General features: G+C 45.6%; 1 protein-coding gene across 2 annotated transcripts in view; it reads left to right on the top strand.

Moving 5' to 3' along the window:
- The window catches only part of DOCK2 (dedicator of cytokinesis 2), a 513,334-nt gene that overhangs the window by 429,217 nt on the left and 62,541 nt on the right, over positions 1–21,576 (top strand). The gene's annotated exons all lie outside the window — the stretch shown is intronic.

Below are 21,576 nucleotides of genomic sequence, written 5' to 3' on the forward strand. Positions count from 1 at the left end.
TAAATTTTTTTGTTAATAAGTACGTTTTCTTCTTCAGTGATGGGCACTGATATAGCTGCACTGATGAGCACTGATAAGGCAGCACTGATGGGCACCGATGAGGTGGCACAGATTAGGTAGCACTGATGAGCACTGATTATGGGCACTGATAGGTGGCACTGATGGGCACTGATAGGCGGCACTGATATGCGGCACTGATGGGCACTCATAGGTGGCACTGATGGGTACTTATGGATGGCACTAATGGGTGGCACAGTTGGCACTGATGATCACTGATAGGTGGGCACTGATGGGCATGGATGGGCACTGAGAGGTGGCACTGATGGGTGGCACTGATGACACTGATGGGTGGCATTGCTGGCCATTACTTTTTTTTAACTGGACCATAATGTTGCCAGTCAGTGCCCATTTGTTGGCACTGATTGGCATGCATTTTGCAATTGTTTTCATATGTGGATGGCCATGGTGTACATACCTGGCCAGCCACATGTTGCCGCCTTCCCTGGTGGTCCTGGGTGGCTTGATGGTGGTCCTGGATGGGCATCTGTGGGGGGGCTGTGCTGATAAACAATCAGCGTAGACCCACCCTGTCAGGAGAGCCACCAATCTGACAGACGCGAGTGAGGAAAAGCTGATCACCGGCTCTTCCTGTTTACACTGTGATCAGCCGTGATTGGACACGGCTGATCACATGGTAAAGAGCCTCCATTGGAGGCCCTTTACTGAGATTGGTGTAGCGGAGAGTCAGACTAACACACCGCATCACCAATCACGCAATGCACGCAGCCACGGGCGTGTGGCAGCTGTTATCCTGAAGGACGTCATATGACGCCCAGTCAGAATAACCAAACCACCACACAGCTGTCATTCTGCTATAGGCCGGGCGGGAAGTGGTTAAAAGTTACAAAATTACAGTTTTAAGTTCAAGTTTCAGTATTTATTCTACACAATATGCAATTAGCAAAGTGATGTAAGGTAGATATTAAGGCAGAAACATATTACTTATTTTATTTTCGATATAGTAAATAAGTAGCTCAGGGACAGGAATCGACAGGACAAGAATTTAGAATGGGCGGCACACACACATGCAATTGACTCTCACAGTGACACTGACAGTAGTGTGCAGCAGCACAGGTGATAATGGCACCTCACCGACACATCCACTCCTGAGTCACAGTGACCCTCTCTCTGTGCCAGGTGGTCCCTTCAGTCTACTCCCAGCTTGCCTTCTTCCTGTTCCACAGGCCTGCACATGAGGCTCCAGCTGCTCCGACCCTTGCACCATGACTTAAGTGACACACTGCCGGCATGGTCCGAACACACTGTAACAGGCATTCGGATGGTCTTGGCCAAATGTCACAGCCATATTTTTTTCTGGCAACCTTTTTCTTTCACTGGCATTTACTGGCAGGAGAAAAGTGCAAATTTTTTACTGGCTGCTAGTAAAAATACTGGCGGTTGGCAACACTGGTTCTGTTCACTAAATTTGTGCATGCTTATTCCACTTAACAAATCTGATGAGATTACACTTTGTTTATCTTTCTTTTCTCTGGAATTTCTTATGTATGTATTCATTTTGGGTTATCTATAACCACTTGCTGACCGCCGCACACCGATGTACGCCCCTACTTTGGGGACTGATATTTTTATGGCAGCAGCTAGCTGCCATAACCCTGTGTTCGGCCGGCTACAAGATAAAAGTGGTCTCTGTGGAGGGTTCGCCGCGAGATCACTTTTATCGGTGGCGGGAGAGGGGCCCCCCGCCGCAATCCAGTGCCCTCCGCCGCTTACCGGAGCTGTCGACGGTGATTGCGGCGATTGCGTCTGTCCCCTAGGCTGACATGGAGACGAGTGAGGGTCTCTATGACGCTGCAGGGCAGAAGCGACGTTAAAATGTCACTTCCGCCCATAGCTCTTAAAGGGCCAATTTTTTTTTTGTTTTTTTAAATGACAAATGTATTTAACTTTTTTTTTTTTTTTTTATTGAATTTTAGTGTAAATATGAGATCTGAGGTCTATTTGAGCCCAAATCTCAGGAAAAAAAATTTAAACGCACCTTGTCCCACCGAGCTCGCGTGCAGAAGCAAAATGCGTACGTGAGTAGCGCCCATATATGAAAACAGTTTTCAAACCACACATGTGAGGTATCACCATGATCGGTAGAGCAAGTGTAATAATTCTAGCCCTAGACCTCCTCTGTAACGCAAAACATGCAACCGGTAGAATTTTTTAAATGTTGCCTACGGAGATTTTTAATGTTTCTCGCCATTCCACGAGTGGGCGCAATTTTGAAGCGTGACATGTTGGTATCAATTTACTAAATTTACTAAAAAAATTGGGCTAACTTTACTTTTGTCTTATTTTTTAATTCAAAAAAGTTCATTTTTTGAAATAAGAAGTGTGCTTGTAAGACTGCTGTGCAAATACGGTGTGACAGAAAGTATTGCAATAACTACCATTTTATTTTCTAGGATGTTAGTAAAAAAATGTATAATGTTTGGGGGTTCGAAGTAATTTTCTGGCAAAAAAAATGGAAAATTGTATACTCACCTTTCCGTAATTTTCCTTTTCTGACGCATTTTCATGGCAGCACGCACTGGGTTGTGACTCCGCCCCCACAACCTGACAGGTTTTGGTTTAACTATAAATTTGAATTCTCCGCTGCATTCTCTGTAAAAATCATCACAAAAAAATGGGGTGGGCAACTGTGTGCTGCCATGAAGATGCGGCAGGAAAGGAAAATTACGGAAAGGCGAGTAAACAATTTTACGTTTTTCTGATACCTTCATGGCAGCACACACTGGGAAATAACTCGCCAGTCGGGTGGGTGAAAGAAAAATAATATAATGTCCTTAGAATGCGGAAGAATTGGCTCTAACAACGGATCTACTGAAGTCTGCCATGGACAAGTGAGCAGAATCTACTTTGTAGTGGGAAATGAAAGTGTGTCTGGAAGATCATGTTGCTGCCCTGCATATCGTCTCTGGTAAGACCCTGCAATACGCTGCCCAGGAGGTAGCCACTGTCCTAGTCGAATGAGCCCTGATGTCTTCAGGAACTGTCAGATGCTGGGTGGAATATGCCTTCTTAAAGTGGTTGTAAACCCTTACAAAACACTTTGACCTACAGGTAAGCCTAGATTAAGGCTTACCTGTAGGTCCAAGCAATATCTCCTAAACCTATATGGTTTAGGAGATATTTGCCCGAAAACAGGCACCGCTGTCTACGGCGCATGCGCCGTAGACAGCGGCGCGCAGGCGCACTGAGCGTGGCATTCTCAGCGACGGAGCTGCCGCGCGTGTCGGCTCCCGTGCGCATGTGCGGGAGTGACGTCATCGCGGCTTCGCCGAATGACAGTGGCGGAGCTGCGAGACCCCACCAACAAGATGGATGCGGCGGACTACAGGGGACAGCAGCAACTTCGCTGGCTCCTGTGTCAGGTAAGTGACACATAATGGGCTACTATGCGATGCATAGTAGTCCATTATGCTTTGTCTTTGCAGGGAATGAAAGAGGAAGTAAACTCATCAGGGTTTACTTCCTCTTTAATGGCTCTCACTAACCAAGATGCAATAGTGCGTGCAGGAAGGAATTTTTTCCCCTGCTTTAGCAAATTGGATCATGCTCTGCTGGGGTTTTTTGCCTTCCTCTGGATCAACTGTGGGTATAGAATTGGGTATATGGGCTGGTATGATATTATTATATAATTTTTTATTTATTTTTTGTGGTTGAACTGGATGGACTTGTGTCTTTTTTCAACCTGACTAACTATGTAAGTATGTAACTAAGTGAGGAGGCTGCTTGCCCGCGTCTGGTCCCATGGGGAATGACCATGAGAGAATCAGTCTTTCTGAAGGAGGTGGTAGCTGCTAAGTAGTTAATGATGGTATTCTTGACGTCCAGTGGATGAGGTTCACCCTGATCATCAGTGAAGGATGGAAGGATGATTGTCAGGTGAGGATAAAAAAGAGAATGCAGCAGGGTGTCTCCCCTTCAAATTTATAGTTAAACCAATCCTGTCAGGTTGTGGGGGCGAAGTCACAACCCAGTGTGTGCTGCCATGAAGGCGTCAGGAAAATGTTTTTAACTTGTAAACACAACATCTAAAAAAGAGGCCCATTATTAAAGTGGTTAATTTAATGAATTGTGATGTTTAGTACATGATCTTAAAGCGGAGGTCTGGATGTTTTTTTTTTTAAGTCAGCAACTACAAACACTGTAGCTGCTGACTTTTAATAAGGACACTTACCTGTCCAGCAAGCCCACGATGTCAGGCCCCTGAGGCCGACCCATCCACCGAATCAGGTGTCGGTGCCACCATCCTAACGAAGGGAAACAGGCAGTGGAGCCTTGAGGCTTCACTGCCCATTTCCTACTGCACATGTGCGAGTCGCGCGGCGCTTAGTGAATGGATGCCTGTCTACTGGGACACACACATGTCCCAGAAGACATCGCGCCTCATCTCCCAGGAGACAGCGCAAGGGAGAAAAAGAACCGCGGAGCAAGAAGTGGCAGATTAGGACGATCTGCCTAGCAACAGCCATTTCTTGTAAGTAGAAAAAAATTATTTTTTTTCAAATATTTTTTAATGTTTTTAAAGGAGCGTTTTTATGTATTTTTTTTGGGGGGGGGGGGTGGACTTCCACTTTAATGTGCCCTTGTATTAATTTTAACCACTTCAGCCCCGGAGATTTGGCTGCTGAATGCCCGCTCCATTTTTTGCGATTCCTCACTGCATCACTTTAACTGATAATCGTGCGACGCTGCACCCAAACAAAATTGACGTTCTTTTTTTCTCACAAATAGAGCTTTCTTTTGGTGGTATTTGATCGCCTCTGCAGTTTTTATTTTTTGCGCTATAAACAGAAAAAAGCGACAATTTTAAAAAAACACAATGGAGGTTATTTACGATAGGCAAATCCACTTTGAACTGCGATCAAGAGGTTAATTGTGTTCCCTGGGAGGTAATTCTAATTGAAGGGGGGGGGGGACTGACTGGAGGAAGTGATGGATCATGGTTCCTAGCTGATAGGAACTCACGATCTGTCACTCCTCTCAGAACAGAACAGGGAAGTGTGTGTTTGCACACACTCTTTCCTGTACTGTCTCTCGTGCTCGCGATCGCTCGTGGCCAGCGGGCATCGTGACTGTCAGCCACAAGCATTGGCAGGGGGCACGCACATGCCTGCTATCCCGATCCCACGAGCCAACCTATACAGTGCCTTGCGAAAGTATTCGGCCCCCTTGAACTTTTCAACCTTTTGCCACATTTCAGGCTTCAAACATAAAGATATAAAAATTATATTTTTTGTGAAGAATCACCAACAAGTGGGACACAATTGTGAAGTGGAATGAAATCTATCGGCCCCCTTGCGTTAATACTTTGTAGAGCCACCTTTTGCTGCGATTACAGCTGCAAGTCGCTTGGGGTATGTCTCTATCAGTTTTGCACATCGAGAAACTGAAATTCTTGCCCATTCTTTCTTGCAAAACAGCTCAAGCTCAGTGAGTTTGGATGGAGAGCGTTTGTGAACAGCAGTTTTCAGCTCTTTCCACAGATTCTCAATTGGATTGAGGTCTGGACTTTGACTTGGCCATTCTAACACCTGGATACATCTGTTTGTGAACCATTCCTTTGTAGATTTTGCTGTATGTTTGGGATCATTGTCTTGTTGGAAGATAAATCTCCATCTCAGTTTCAGGTGTTTTGCAGACTCCAACAGGTTTTCATCCAGAATGGTCCTGTATTTGGCTGCATCCATCTTCCCCTCAATTTTAACCATCTTCCCTGTCCATGCTGAAGAAAAGCAGGCCCAAACCATGATGCTGCCACCACCATGTTTGACAGTGGGGATGGTGTGTTGAGGGTGATGAGCTGTGTTGCTTTTACGCCAAACATATCGTTTTGCATTGTGGGCAAAAAGTTCGATTTTGGTTTCATATGACCAGAGCACCTTCTTCCACGTGTTTGGTGTGTCTCCCAGGTGGCTTGTGGCAAACTTTAGACAAGACTTTTTATGGATATCTTTGAGAAATGGCTTTCTTCTTGCCACCCTTCCATAAAGGCCAGATTTGTGCAGTGTACGACTGATTGTTGTCCTATGGATATACTCTCCCACCTCAGCTGTAGTTCTCTGCAGTTCATCCAGAGTGATCATGGGCCTCTTGGCTGCATCTCTGATCAGTCTTCTCCTTGTCTGAGCTGAAAGTTTAGAGGGACGGCCAGGTCTTGGTAGATTTGCAGTGGTCTGATACTCCTTCCATTTCAAAATGATCACTTGCACAGTGCTCCTTGGGATGTTTAAAGCTTAGAAAATCTTTTTGTATCCAAATCCGGCTTTAAACTTCTCCACAACAGTATTACGGACCTGCCTGGTGTGTTCCTTGGTCTTCATGATGCTCTCTGCGCTTTCAACAGAACCCTGAGACTATCACAGAGCAAGTGCATTTATACAGAGACTTGATTACACACAGGTGGATTCTATTTATCTCCATCAGTCTTTTAGGACAACATTGGATCATTCAGAGATCCTCGCTGAACTTCTGGAGTGAGTTTGCTGCACTGAAAGTAAAGGGGCCGGATAATTTTGCACGCACCACTTTTCAGTTTTTTATTTGCTAAAAAAGTTTAAATTATCCAATAGATTTCGTTCCACTTCACAATTGTGTCCCACTTGTTGGTGATTCTTCACAAAAAAATTAAATTGTATATCTTTATGTTTGAAGCCTGAAATGTGGCAAAAGGTTGAAAAGTTCAAGGGGGCCGAATACTTTCGCAAGGCACTGTAGCTACGATGGTTCGTGGGATAGTGCTGACCTGCCACAGGAAAATGATGGCGGCTGGTCGGCAAGAGGTTAAACACTTTTTTGGGGGACCAATCCCTTCAAGGCCTCCAGAGACCCCACTATAGCTGCCTCCAGCACCACCGCAGAGTTGGTCAGGTCTGGCTGTAACCACCAATGGGTGGTCATAAGCTGAGTGGCCAAGAAATACTTGTGTCAATCAGGGAGAGTCAAGCCCCCCACTGTTCACAGGCCTGGTCAGAGGGGTGTATTTGAATCTAGGCGGTTTAGGTCCCCAAATAAAGGAGAGAAAGAATTGCTTAAGAGAATTAAAGAAAGTTTTGGTCAGCCATTGTGGGGAGTTTCGAAAAATGTACGTAAATTTAGGGAGGACTTTCATTTTGAGAAGATTGATGTGCCCAATGAGGGAAAGGGGAAGATTGCTTCATGTCTTCAGTTTGGTTTTAATTGCTACCAAGACAGGGTCACGATTGAGCATCACAAAGTCCCTACCCTTGAGATGATAATACCGAAATAGGTAAACTGATCAACCCACTGTAGTGGGAGAAAGGAGGGTGAGGAGGATCTGGCCCCCTCATCCACTTGGAACAGCTGAGACTTGTGCCAGTTCACTCTCAACCCTGTGAAGGCAGAGAAGGCATCCATGATACCGAGTGCGCCCGGCAGAGAGTCACCAGCGTCATTCAAAGAAAGAAGCAGCTCATCCGCGTAGAGAGCCGCTCTCTCCTCCAGCCAACCCACCATAAAACCACGAACCTCGGCCGAGCTCCTGGGGGCCTCAGAAATAGGCTCCATGGCCAGGGCAAACAGAGCCAGGGAGAGAAGGCATCCCTGTCTGCTGGGGGACGGAGGAGACGAGGAGCCATTCAGTTTAATGCATGCCATGGGATCAGTATACCGTATGCGTATAGAAGCAATACATTTCAGTGGGAAACCCATTCTTCTAAGCACCTCCCACAGATATACCCACTCCACTGTGTCAAATTATTTTTCCATATCAAGGGTGGCAATGGTCCTAGTGCCCTGGTTAGTATGGGGGGCATGTATATTAGAATATAATCTACGTATATTAATGTCTGTGGACCTACCGAGTATAAAGCCCATTTCATCAGAGTCAATCAGGGATTTTATTACTTTATTAAGTCTAGTGGCCAGTATCTTGGTTAGTATTTTTAGATCGCAATTGAGACGTGCGATTGGTCTGTAGGAGGCGCACAGCTTAGGGTCTTTATTAGGATTTGGAATGAGAACGACATGGGCTTCCCTCAGATGGGCGGTAAGGAGCCCTGTTGCAAACAACCTTGAAATGTCTGAGCTAGTTTGGGGGCAAATAGTTCTGTGTGGGTTCTATAATACTCCATGGGCAGGCCATCCAGCCCTGGGGTTTTACCTGCTGGGAAAGACTTAATGGCCATTGTGACTTCTTCTGGAGTGATCTCTGAGACAAGGAGTTGCCTCTCTGCATCAGAAAGCCATCCCAGTGCTAGCGTGTCCAACAGAGATCATATGTGTAGGGACAAACCCGTCAGGGAGTGAGGAAACATACAGAGAGGTATAAAACATGGTAAATGAAGACAGGATATCCTCCTGAGAGGTGACTAATATGCCATCTGCCGTAAGGATTTCCGATACTAAGTGCCTATCCTGCCAAAGGCTCTCCCTACCCACACAGCTATGATTGACCTATTGTCTATGTTTCTTTATCGTACATCGCGGGACAGCCAGTTATTATAATAACTACTTGGGATATACGCCACCTATAGGTGAATGGGCACTGGTAGATCAATCAGAACAATCAAACAGGAAGTCTTCACCTATATAACCCCTCCTACACAGGAAGTACTTGAGTTTTTTGCCAGTGTCTGTAAGGTGGTGGTCAGTGAGGTGATACATGTGCTCTGGGAGCATACTTGGACGTCTGGGCGGTTCTATAGAATATGGAATTTAGAATCATGGACTTCATTCAGATCCATTTGAAAAAGCTGTCAGCCAAAATGGATGGTACCCAAGCCTCATTGGACAGGAGAGAAGATTTTCCTTGAGGTTTGCCTGTAATGTAGCCTTGCGTCGCTGGACCTTGCGTATTGGAACCCTGTGCAGTGTTTGTTCTGACCAAGGTGCTTTCCTGCAGGGTGCTATATAGGTCCAGGGGAGTGGATCCCAGATTAGGGGGGCCCAATCTCTGAAGGTCTTTTTATGACACAGCCCATCATGATGGATGAAGGCTGGACTCAGAGTCCTACAGAAGGAAGGGTAAGTCTGCATTTATTTATTTTTTGCAGTTTCTCTTTAAAAATAAAATTAAAAAAATAGATTTAACTGTCTGGTCTTCTCTCAGTAGCCCCTAGGGGCATTGTGCTGTTTAAAACATGCTCTGTGTACTTATTAGGAGTATGGGCTGCTGTGTCTCCTCCAGCCACTAGAGGACGCAGATGCCTATTTCTATATAGCAGTGGTCATCAACCGTGTCCTCAGGACCCACTAACAGGCCAGGTTTTATGTATTACCTTGGGGAGATGCAGACTAGAATACAGCAATCACTGAGCAGCAAATTATATCACCTGTGATGTATTTCAGTTATCTTGCAAACCTGGCCTGTTAGTGGGCCCTGAGGACAGGATTAATGACCACTGCTATAAAGGCAGGAAGTGGAGGGGCGGCCATGTTTGCCATGTGGATGGCAGGTTCAACAGGGCCTCTTGAGACATAATGGCAGCACATGGATACTAATGACGTGTGAGTACTTAATATGGGAGAAATGTGTGGCCAGACAAGTCATGATTATATACTGCATACTTACTCCGTGACCTGTACAACTGTAAGTCGATACACCCCTGTATAGGTAGCAGTGCACTTTAAAGTGTTGTGTCTCCAGAATAATGTGCATTTGGCACAAAACAAGTATGGTGCATGTACTATTATGGGTACAGGTGCATACTTGCAAACTTAAGAATAAAGTGAGTTTGGTCTGCAGGAGCTTACTTTTAGGCTGATCTGAAGCAGAAAAATTCTGCATGGGATCCATATGTGCTAAACTAGTAAAAACTAGTATGGGGCCAAGCGCAGTTAGGCAGGTGCAACATAGTATACATGCTTGCAAGCTTGTTGCTTAAACGCATGTTTGAATAAGTACATGTTTTGCATAGATGTTGCATAGATACATGTGACACATGTTTGGAAGAACTTGGGCATCGGTGCATTTGAAGGAGTTGTGTCTCCAGAATAGCATGCATTTAGTCTGCAGGAGCTTCGTTTTTTGTAAAAGGGGCCTTAGGCTCTTGAAGCAGCATGGAGGCTGCATTGGATGCCTATGTACTTGGCTAATCCTGACTAAAACTAGTATGGGCCCAGGTGCAGTTGAGCAGGTGCAGCATAGTATACATATTTCATAATGCTTGATTACTTGCATAGGCACATGTTTGCATAGACGCTTGCTTGAATAAACACAAGCTTGTACAGGCACATTTTTGCAGAGGACCCCGGTCTGCCTGCCCCATGGCTCCCACACCCGACAAGTGTGGGTGCCCACCCGCCCAGCATGCAGCTCCTCCAATTCTGGCCATGTTTACATGTTTGGACGAATGTTGGATGACATGTTCGAATGACATGGACGCATGTTGCATAGACGCAAGTTTTTATAGGCACGTGTTTGTATAGACGTGTGTATGCATGTTGCATAGATATTTGTTTGGATGCGTGGATGTATGGTTGCATAAATGCATGTTGTATGTTTACATGCTTACATGTTTGCATAGATATGTGTTGTGTAATACATTTTGCATAAACATGTTTCATAAACAAATGCTTGCTTATTCCGTAAATTCATGTTTCCATGGGCACGTATTGCATAAGTGTGTGTTTGCATGGACACACACTTTTGTGTTTTGCCTAAACACATATTTGCATAAGCACATACTTACATGTTTCCATAAACACATGCCTCCATAAATGCATGTTGCTTAAATGCAGGCTGCCATGTTTTCATATGAACTGCATACATACAGTATCTCACAAAAGTGAGTACACCCCTCACATTTTTGTAAATATTTTATTATATCTTTTCATGTGACAACACTGAAGAAATTACACTTTGCTACAATGTAAAGTAGTGAGTGTACAGCTTGTATAAGCCCTTGTACACATGGTCGGACATTTCGACAACCAAATCCGTCGGATTTTGTCCGATGGATTTTGTCCGAAACTGTTGCATACACACAGTCGGACAAATTTGTCAGAAAATCCCATCGTACTTAACGTGATGACGTTATTTCGTTACGACGGGACTACGTTGAAGCTAGTAGCCAATAGCTTTGGTCTAGGAATTTGATCTGAGCATGTGTGTCACTTTGTCCGATCGGAATTCTCTACATATGATCGGACAAAGTCCGATTGGAGCATGTTGTGAGAGAATTTTATAGACAAATTGGAAAACTTGGTCCATCGGATACTCTGATGGAAACAGTCCGATGGAGCCCACACACTGTCGGATTATCCGACAACACGGTCCTATCGGAATATCCGACCGCGTGTACAAGGGCTAACAGTGTAAATTTGCTGTCCCCTTAAAATAACTCAACACACGGCCATTAAAGGGGTTCTAAACCCTTGTTTTTTTTTTTAAATAACAAACATGCCATACTTACCTCCACTGTGCAGTTCATTTTGCACAGAGTGGCTACGCTCCGCCTCTTCTGTGGTCCCCCTGCGGTGCTGGTGGCTCCTCCCCGCATCAAGTGCCCATGTTGGAGAAGGCTCTCCCAAGGTGGACATCCGTGCGTGCGTGCTCCCGTGTCCTGCTCCTGTGTCCATTCCCACTGAATGCAGAGCTCGCCCCTGAGTTACTGGGTGTGATTGACAGTAGTGAGAGACAATGACTGTGCTACTATCAATCTATCCAATCAGGACACGAGACACCAGCTGGAGCTGGTGTGCTTGTTCCTGGCCAAAGAAAGATCCGCATGAAGTAAGTAAAACCGGGGCTCGGAGGGCTGCAGCACCCCAGAAGGTTTTTCACCTTAATGCATAGAATGCATTAAGGTGAAGAACCATGAGGGTTTACACCTTTAATGTCTTAACAGCTGGCAACAAAAGTGAGTACACCCCTAAGTGAAAATGTCGAAATTGGACTCAAAGTGTCAATATTTTCTGTGACCACCATTATTTCCTGCCTTAATCTGCCTTAACCCTCTTGGGCATGGAGTTCACCAGAGCTTTATAGGTTGCCTCTGGAGTCCTCTTCCACTCCTCCATGATGACATCACGGAGCTTGTGGATGTTAGAGACTTTGCACTCTTCCACCTTCCATTTGAGGATGCTCCACAGATGTTCAATAGGGTTTAGGTCTGGAGACATGCTTGGCCAGCTTTTTTTTAGCAAGGCAGTGATCATCTCAGAGGTGTCGCTCTTTTTTTGGTTATAGCTCAAAAAATAAAACCTGCAGAGGTGATCAAATACCACCAAAAGAAAGCTCTATTTGAGGGTGAAAAAGAACATACATTTTGTTGGGGTTCAATGTCGCACGACCACGCAATTGTCAGTCAACCACTTAAGCCCCGGACCATTTTGCTGGCCAAAGACCAGAGCACTTTTTGCGATTCGCCACTGCGTAGTTTTAACTGACAATTACACGGACGTGCGATGTGGCTCCCAAACCTATTTGATGTCCTTTTTTCCCCCCAAATAGAGCTTTCTTTTGATGGTATTTGATCACCCCTGCGGTTTTTATTTTTTGCGCTATAAACAAAAAAATAGCCCCAATTTTGAAAAAAAACAAATTTTTTTGATTTTGCTTTAATAAATATCCCCCAAAAATGTATAAAAAAAATTTTTTTCCTCAGTTTAGGCCGATGTGTATTCTTGTACATATTTTTGGTAAAAAAATAAATCACAATAAGCGTTTATTGATTGGTTTGCGCAAAAGTTATAGCATTTACAAAATAGGAGATAGTTTTGTGGCATTTTTATTAATATTTTTTTTTTTACTAGTAATGGCGGCAATCAGCGATTTTTATCATGACTGCAACATTATGGAGGACGCATCGGACATTTTTGACACATTTTTGGGACCATTGTAATTTATACAACAATCAGTGCTATACAAATGCATTGATTCCTGTGTAAATGACACTGGCAGTGAAGGGGTTAACCACTAGGTGTCAGTGTAGGAGTTAAGTGTGTCCTGGGTCGTATTTCTAACTGTGGGGGGGGGGGGGGCGTGGCTGTGTGTGACATGTTACTGATCTCTGCTCTGCTCTGCTCGATGACAGGGAGCAGCGATCATTGACACTGCTAGGCACAACGGAGAGATGCTTGTTTACATTAGCAACTCTCTATTCTTCCTCCCCATGAGACGATTGCGGGTATCCCTGCAATGATTGATCCGACTCACGGAGGTCCTGACCGGCACGCGATGGCACAGCGGCAAATTTAAAGGGACTTACAGGTACGCTCATTTGCCTGTCCATGCTATTTTGCCGATGTACATCGACGTGTGCTGGTCAAGGAGTGGTTAAAGCGAAGCAGTGTGGTATCGCAAAAAAGGGCCTGGTCAGAAAGGGGGCAAATCCTTATGGGGCTGAAGTGGTTAAACTGCATACATATGGGCTTATTTGCATTAAACTGTATACATGTGCTTATTTGCCTAGGACTACACACATATGTGCTTGTTTCTCTAGGGATAAATACATATGGTGCTTATTGCCTTGAGCTACATGCATAAATTCTTACATGAATGGCAAGAATACATGTATGCCTGCATGTTTGCATACCTGGGTACCTGCATACCCAAGGGGTTGCATAGCGGTAAACCAACATTGTTTTAAGCTTGCATTCTTGGAGGTCTGGGTATTAGGTTGGCTAATATAGTTGCTGTTATACCAGTTATATGGTCCAGAAAGAGAGGCAGGCGGGGGACGCAGGTGCACTGCTCTCAGGTTCAGTGATCTGGTGGTGTCCACATCTTTCAATGGACAGCTTGCTCCCTGATTGTGGCTTGCATGTGAATTTTGTGAACACAAGTGGATTTTTTGAACTAAAGTGGAGAGTTAACAACCAGGAGTTGTGCTTTGACTGCTTCTGCTTGACTGCTTCTGCTTGCAAGTGTTGTTTTTGGGGGTGTTTTATTTTCTCCCCTCCTTTATTTGATACATTTGCTAGCAGTTTTTAAAAGACCTTTTTTCTGACACTTTTTAAACAGCATTTTTTTCCCCTCTTTCTTCCTGCCAAATTAGGGGAGGGGTTAATTGTTCACAGGTGTATAAAGGTAGTTATACAAACTCCTCCAGGAGCTTGCTCCCTGATTGTGGCTTGCATGTGGATTTTTTTAACTAAAGTGGAGAGTTAACAACCAGGAGTTGAAAACAGGAGTTAAGACAGGAGTCTCCAACCTCTATCCTACCTCCATCCTCCCCTCCATTTTAAAGATCCCACTGCAAGGGGCAACCAGACAGCTTTCCAGAAACGTCAGGCTGACAGCAAGCCAGATTCACCGGAACCAGAGTGTTTAACGGGGACCACCGCAGCCAGGTAAGCTCGCACCTCCACTCCCCCCCCCCCCAGTGATTGTTCCAGGGACTCCGTCCGACCGCCTACGGGGGTCAGGAAGGAATTTTTGCCCCACTGGTGCGTTTGGCTGCTACTGTCAGGGGTTTTTTCGCCTTCCTCTAGAACAATCAGGAACAACCATAGGTTAGCATACCCCTACCTCCGGCCTCCTTTCCATTTTTTACGCTATCCTAGGACGACTATTCCAGATCACAGCCAGACTTCTTTTCTGAGAGGAGACCTTCACCTTAAGTAAAGGTAGCTGGAACAGCCAGCAACCAAATACAACTCCTTCCGCATCCATATAGGCATCCCCTGATCAACTTGCGTGCTAATAGCCTCAAGCACGGCGGCAAGTCTGATACCTAGTCCCACCTCAGGATCAATACCCTCATCAGGATCATCACCTTAGGCCCATAGTACCATCAACAGCATCCACAAACCATGTGCTACTTCAAATACTCAGCTGAAGTTCTGCACAGACTAAGGAACATCAACACCACATTGCCATCTTCCATACAAAAAATACTTCAAAGAGAACAACTATTAAAAACCGGACGACAAGCAGCTCCCAACCACAGGAAGACATCTACTCGACCACTACAATTAGATTGCGCCTTGATTAACGCCAGGTCTGCAGTCAAACATAGACTGGAAGTACACGACTTCATCATCGAGAACAATGTAGACTGCCTCTTCATCACCGAAAGCTGGTTAACCTCTGACTGCAACACCACCCTCACCGAATTGGTGCCGGAAAACTACAGGATCCTAACCGAACACCGGATAGGGAAAAAAGGAGGAGGCCTAGCAGTGATCTTTAAAGGTCACCTGGATCTCACTAAACCATCATCTCAGAACCCAGTTCCTTTTATGGAAACCCTGACGCTACATCTTCAACCAACACCCCATGACACCACTCATATTCTACTGTGCTACAGACCACCGGGACCAAAGTCCAATCTTCTTTCACCCCTCACGGAATCCTTTGCAATGCACACCCTAAAATTCAAAAATTTCCTGCCACTCGGAGATTTCAACCTTTGGGCAAACGAGCCTAAAGACCCCATCGCGACTGCCTGCATCAATCAACTAGAAGAACTGGGTCTACAGCAACTGATAAAGACTCCGACGCATGGGTCAGGACACACCCTGGACCTCATTTTCAAACAGAACATCGACGTCAACATACTCGACAACATAACTCTGCCATGGACGGATCACCACGCCATCAAATTCAAAATCGCTACCAACATCACCAACGCAAAACGGAAACCTGTAACAACGCACTGGACCAGATCACATAAAAAACTGTACTCCGAAGCCTTCAAAACCACTCTGTCCAAAAAGATATCTACAATAACCTTAAACCACTCTACGGAGGAAACACTCAACTCCCTGAACAAGTCATTACTGCAATCAGCAGACTCGGTAGCACCAAAATGCAGGGCACTCATCAGGAAGAAAAATGCTGGATGGTTTAATAGCTCCCTCTCTGTACTAAAGCAAGAACGCAGAAGAGTGGAAAGAACATGGAGAAGAAATCCCACTGAGGAAAACCTATTTAACTACAAAGGTCTCACAGAGAATTATCGGAAAACAATCTTCAAAGCCAAAAAGGACCACTTCTCATATACAATCTCAACGGCCGCAAACCAACCATGGGAACTGTTTAAACTGGTTAATCAATCAATGAATCCGGTGTGCCTAGAACCCCCAGAAAGCGAATCCCAGGATTACTGTGACAAACTGTCGGATATTTTCATCGATAAAGTCAAAACCATCAGGGAAACAATTTGTCAAAAGAAAACATCCAACCTCAGCCAGCAAATACATAAAGAGGATGTCTGCACCAACATACCGCAACCGCCAAAATTTTCACTATCCCCAATTACCGTAGACACCGCAAAAAACATCATTAATAAACTGCGTGACAGTACCTCACCTATTGACATCATCCCCACAAAACTACTGAAAGAATTCTCCGACATCGTGGCTCCAACCATAACCCACCTCATAAACCGATCATTCCACGAAGGGATTGTTCCCAGCATCCTCAAATAAGGCATCGTCAAACCTCTACTCAAGAAACCAAACCTGGACCCTCAGGATCCAAACAACCATAGGCCGATTACAAGCCTCAACACCATTTCTAAGATCATGGAGAAAGCTGTAGTACATCAGCTACAACTTCACCTGGATACTCACAAACTCCTGGACCCGCTGCAATCAGGCTTCCGCCCGGGTCATGGAACAGAAACAGCTCTCCTCAAGATTTGGGATGACGCCCTCGAAGCAGCAGATGGCGGAGAGCCGTGTCTCCTCGTACTGCTAGACCTAAGTGCAGTGTTGATACAGTAGATCACAATACTCTACTCGTCCGCCTCACAGAAGTAGCCGGAGTCCAAGACATAGATCTCCAATGGTTCGCGTCCTTCCAAGGAAATCGGTCACAGACAGTAAAACTAGGAAAATTCCTCTCCGAAACTCCGGCAGTCACCTGCGGAGTCCCTCAAGGCTGTCCGTTGTCACCCGTTCTCTTCAACATTTACCGTATATACTCGAGTATAAGCCGAGATGTTCAGCCTCTTTTTTGAGGCTGAAAGTGCCCCCTCGGCTTATACTCGAGTCACCGCTGTCTGACTGCTCGATCAGTGTATCGAGCAGACAGACGGCGGACATTAAAATTCAAAAGCCGCGCCTCCTTCTCCGCCTCCGCCTGTGATAGGCGGAACACTGAATTTCCCAGCAGTCAGTGTTCCGCCTATCACGGACATCCGCTCATTCTCATACTACGGACGAGTATGAGAGGATGTCCGTGATAGGCGGAACACAGGCTGCTGGGAAATTGAGTGTTCCGCCTATCACAGGCGGAGGCGGAATTTTGAATTGTAGAATGGCCGCCGAGAAGAGCGGCGATCCATCGGCACGGCACGGGACGGAGGAGGCACGGCACGGGACGGAGGAGGCACGGCACGGGACGGAGGAGGCACGGGACGGAGGAGGCACGGCACGGGACGGAGGAGGCTCGGGACGACGGCGGCTCGGGACGGAGGCTTGGGACACAGGTAGGCTGGACACACACACAAGGCTGCACGGACACACACACACACACACACACACACACACAGGGATGGATGGATGGATGGATACACACACACACACACACACACACACAGGGATGGATGGATGGATGGATACACACACACACACACACACACACACAGGGATGGATGGATGGATGAATACACACACACACACACACACACACACACAGGGATGGATGGATGGATGGATGGATACACACACAGGGATGGATGGACGGACACACACACAGGGATGGATGGATGGACACACACACAGGGATGGATGGACGGACACACACACAGGGATGGACGGACACACAGGGATGGACAGCCATGTCTCACCCTCGGCTTATACACGAGTCAATAAGTTTTCCAGTTTTTTGGGGGTAAATTGGGGGCCTCGGCTTATATTCGGGTCGGCCTATACTCGAGTATATACGGTACATTCGCCCACTCCTTCAAATCATCAGATGCTCAGATCTCTGCTTCCACTCTTACGCTGACGACACACAACTTTATTTCCGGATCAATGGAAAAAAAGATCACCAACAACAACTTGAAAACTGCCTCAAATCAATAGAGGACTGGATGACCACCAACTCCCTCCAGCTGAACCAATCAAAGACAGAGCTTCTTATCTTACACCCAAATCATAAGCCCGCAACCAAAACCTCCTGGTCTCCACCAACCGTCTTTGGGCAGACTATCTCCCCAAAGACCAAAGCGAAGAGTCTCTGGGTTATTTTAGACGCACAAATGTCAATGGATGCGCAAATAGGATCTGTAGTCAGTCGATCTCACCATCTGCTGCGCATGCTTCGCAGACTCATCCCTTTTATCCCAAAGAATGACAAAGCAGTGGTAGTTGGAACAATCATTAATTCACGACTGGACTACGCAAACTCGCTTTACATAGGATTACCACAATATCAACTTGCGCGATTACAACTGATCCAAAACACGGCAGCAAGGCTGATAACAGGAAAAAAACCCTGGGAATCCATCTCTCCTTCACTGAGGAGCTTACATTGGCTAACCATAAAAAATCGGATCACGTTCAAGACCCTGTGCCTCACCCACAAATCCGTGCATAGAGAAGCTCCGCAATACCTAATGGAGAAAATAAATCATTACACACCAAACCGCAGTCTTCGATCAGCCAACAAAAACCTTCTCCTCGTGCCCAAAGCCCGGTATAAATCCAAGGGTGATCGGAGATTCGCTGTCCAAGGGCCTCGGCTATGGAATGCTCTACCAATCAACATCCGCCTGGAAGAAAATCACCTGGCTTTTAGGAAAAAACTCAAGACCTTCCTCTTTTAGCAGATGATCAAAGCTCGCCACAGCGCCTAGAGGCGATTCAGGTCGCATTGTGCGCTATACAAGTATTTCATTCATTCATTCATTCAGTGGTGTCAGGTGCATCTGATCCACTGTGGTGTTTGGCATTGTGATGTTTCCTGAGGCATTCATTTTTCATCAGATGGACTGCAGCCGCATCACCTTGATCTCTGTTGATCGAAGCCTAAGCAAAATCAAGCCTGGTTAGTATATGGATGGGAGACTGCCCGGGAACAACAGATGCTGTAAGCTTTTGCCCATCTGTGTGAGGGAAGCATCTAGGCTTGCTGTGTTTTAAACATATCTCAGGCCAGAAGATTTTAGGGCAGTCTCTGAGGTGGTTTGCTCCACATTTAGCTGGCAGAAGCTTGGTAGGTTAGCTGCGTCTCTCTGTGCCTTCAGAGTCTACCACAGAGTCGTCAGTCTTTTGCCTTGCATTTGACTCTTGTAGCAGAAGGTATGGGCTCAGTATTACAAAAATAAATTAAAAAAAGCTCAACCAGTAGCTGTCAAATGGGGAAACCAAATGGGGACATAAGGTCTAGCTTAGATCTTAAACCACTGGACATCCTTCTGTTTCAGATAGGCTCTGGCCATTTTGTGTTGATGTCTCTGCGAGGTAGATTTCGGGGTCCATGGTCATCAATGATGCATATTTGCATGTGCCGTTTTTTTTTTTTTTCAGGCTCATCGTGGGTTTTTGCAATTGTCATCTTTTTTTATATTTGTCACTCTGCTCTATGGGCTGGCCACAGCTCTGAGGGTTCACACAGCTCCCAGCCCTAGTGCTGTATTTGCTGAAAACGCAGGGGGTGCCAGTCTCAGTATACCTCAATAATCTTTGTTCAGGAAGCAGTCGGTTACAGTTTTTCCTTTGATACATTTCTATGTACAGTCCTACTCCAGGTCTTTTGTAGGTAAACATTCTCTCTGTCTGGAACATGAGGATCCAAGAATTGGATTGCCAGAGGACTCTGTTCCTGAGATATTGCAGAGCTCAAATTGGTGGTTGATAGTTCGGAATCTGGAGAAGGTGAAATTCTTCCTTTCAGAAGTTTAGAAGATAACCACGAATACTAGTCTCTCCAGCTGGTTTGAAGGTGACAACAGTTCAATGGACTTGGTCTCCACAGGAGAGAATTCTGCCCTGCAATATCTTGAAACTTTTGGCCAGTAAACCTGGCTCTGGGTTATTGAATGAATCAGTTGTAAATTCAATCCAACAATGCCTCTACAGTGGCATATATTAACAACCATGGTGGCACCAGGAGTTGTGCGGCTCAGGAAGGTGAACCGCATTCTGTATGGTACAGAACAGCAGGTGTTGTCTATTCCAGGTATAGAGAAATGACAGGGGGATTTCCAGTCATCAGCAACTAATACTGGGACCGTGCAGTCCCTGCTTCCTGAGATTGTTTTTGGCAATCTGCCAACATTGGGGAACTCTGCAGGTGGATCAACAGGATTCCAAGTTCTACAACATGTTGGATAGGTTGTGTCCGGGACAAGAGTCCCAATGGCAATAGGGGTAGATGCACTGGTAACATCTTAACAACTTAAGGAGTGCCTCACGCCGATGTATGTCGGCAGAATGGCATGGCTGGGCACAAGCACGTACCTGTACATTGCTTTTTAAGTGCCCAGCCATGGGTTGGGAGCGAGCCGCCGGCAGTGCGCTCCCAACCCGGTCCTGTGCTCCGTGACTGTGGCCGTGGGACCAGCGGACCCGATCGCCGCTGGTGTCCCGCATTCGGGTCACAGAGTTGAAGAACGAGGAGAGGTCTGTAAAAACAGACCTCTCCCCGTGCTTCCCTGTGTGGCTGTCACCGATCGTCTTCATCCCTTTATAGGGAAGGACGATCAGTGACGTCACATGCCAGGCCACGCCCCCTACATTAAAAAAACACATAACGTCATACATAACACCTACACTGCCCCCTAGTGGTTAACTCCTTCACTGCCAGGGTCATTTACACAGGAATCAGTGCATTTAAATAGCAATGATTGCTGTATAAATGACAATGGTTCCAAAAATGTGTCAAAAATGTCTGATGTGTCCGCCATAATGTTGCAGTCACAATAAAAATCGCTGATCGCCGCCATTACTAGTAAAAAAAAAAAATTATAAAAATGCTATAAAACTATCCCCTATTTTGTAAACGCTATAACTCTTGCGCAAACCAATAATCGCTAATTGCGATTTTTTTTTTTTACCAAAAATATGTCGAAGAATACGTATCGGCCTAAACAGGAAAAAAAATGTTTTTTTATATATTTTTTGAGGGTATTTATTATAGCAAAAAGTTAAAAATATAGCATTTTTTTCAAAATTGTCGCTATACTTTTGTTTATAGTGCAAAAAATAAAAACCGCAGAGGTGATCAAATACCGGCAAAAAGAAAGCTCTATTTGTGGGAAAAAAAGGACTCCAATTTTGTTTGGGAGCCATGCGGTGCGATCGTGCAATTGTCAGTTAAAGCAACGCAGTGCCAAATCGCAAAAAGGGGCTTGGTCCTTTGGCTGCAAATTGGTCCGGGGCTTAAGTGGTTAAGGACCACTTCTCCCTTATTTGATGCTTTTCCTCTATTTCGACTTCTCCCACATCTTTTGCTAAGAATCCGGGAGGTGGTAACACTGATAATAGTGTTAGCCAAATTAGCCCAGGAGGTCTTGGTAAACTGATATAGCGAGTCTGCTGGGGGTCGCTCCTTGGACACTTCCACTCCAGCGGGACCTAATGGTCTTGTTTCTCAGCACTGTTGAGCCCTGGAAGCCAGATTCAGGGAACTTCAATTACAGGACT

Source organism: Lithobates pipiens, unplaced genomic scaffold (assembly GCF_037356315.1).
Source record: "Lithobates pipiens isolate NorthernLeopardFrog02 unplaced genomic scaffold, aLitPip1_a1.2 Scaffold_8, whole genome shotgun sequence".
In the NCBI taxonomy this organism is placed as follows: Eukaryota; Metazoa; Chordata; class Amphibia; order Anura; family Ranidae; genus Lithobates; species Lithobates pipiens.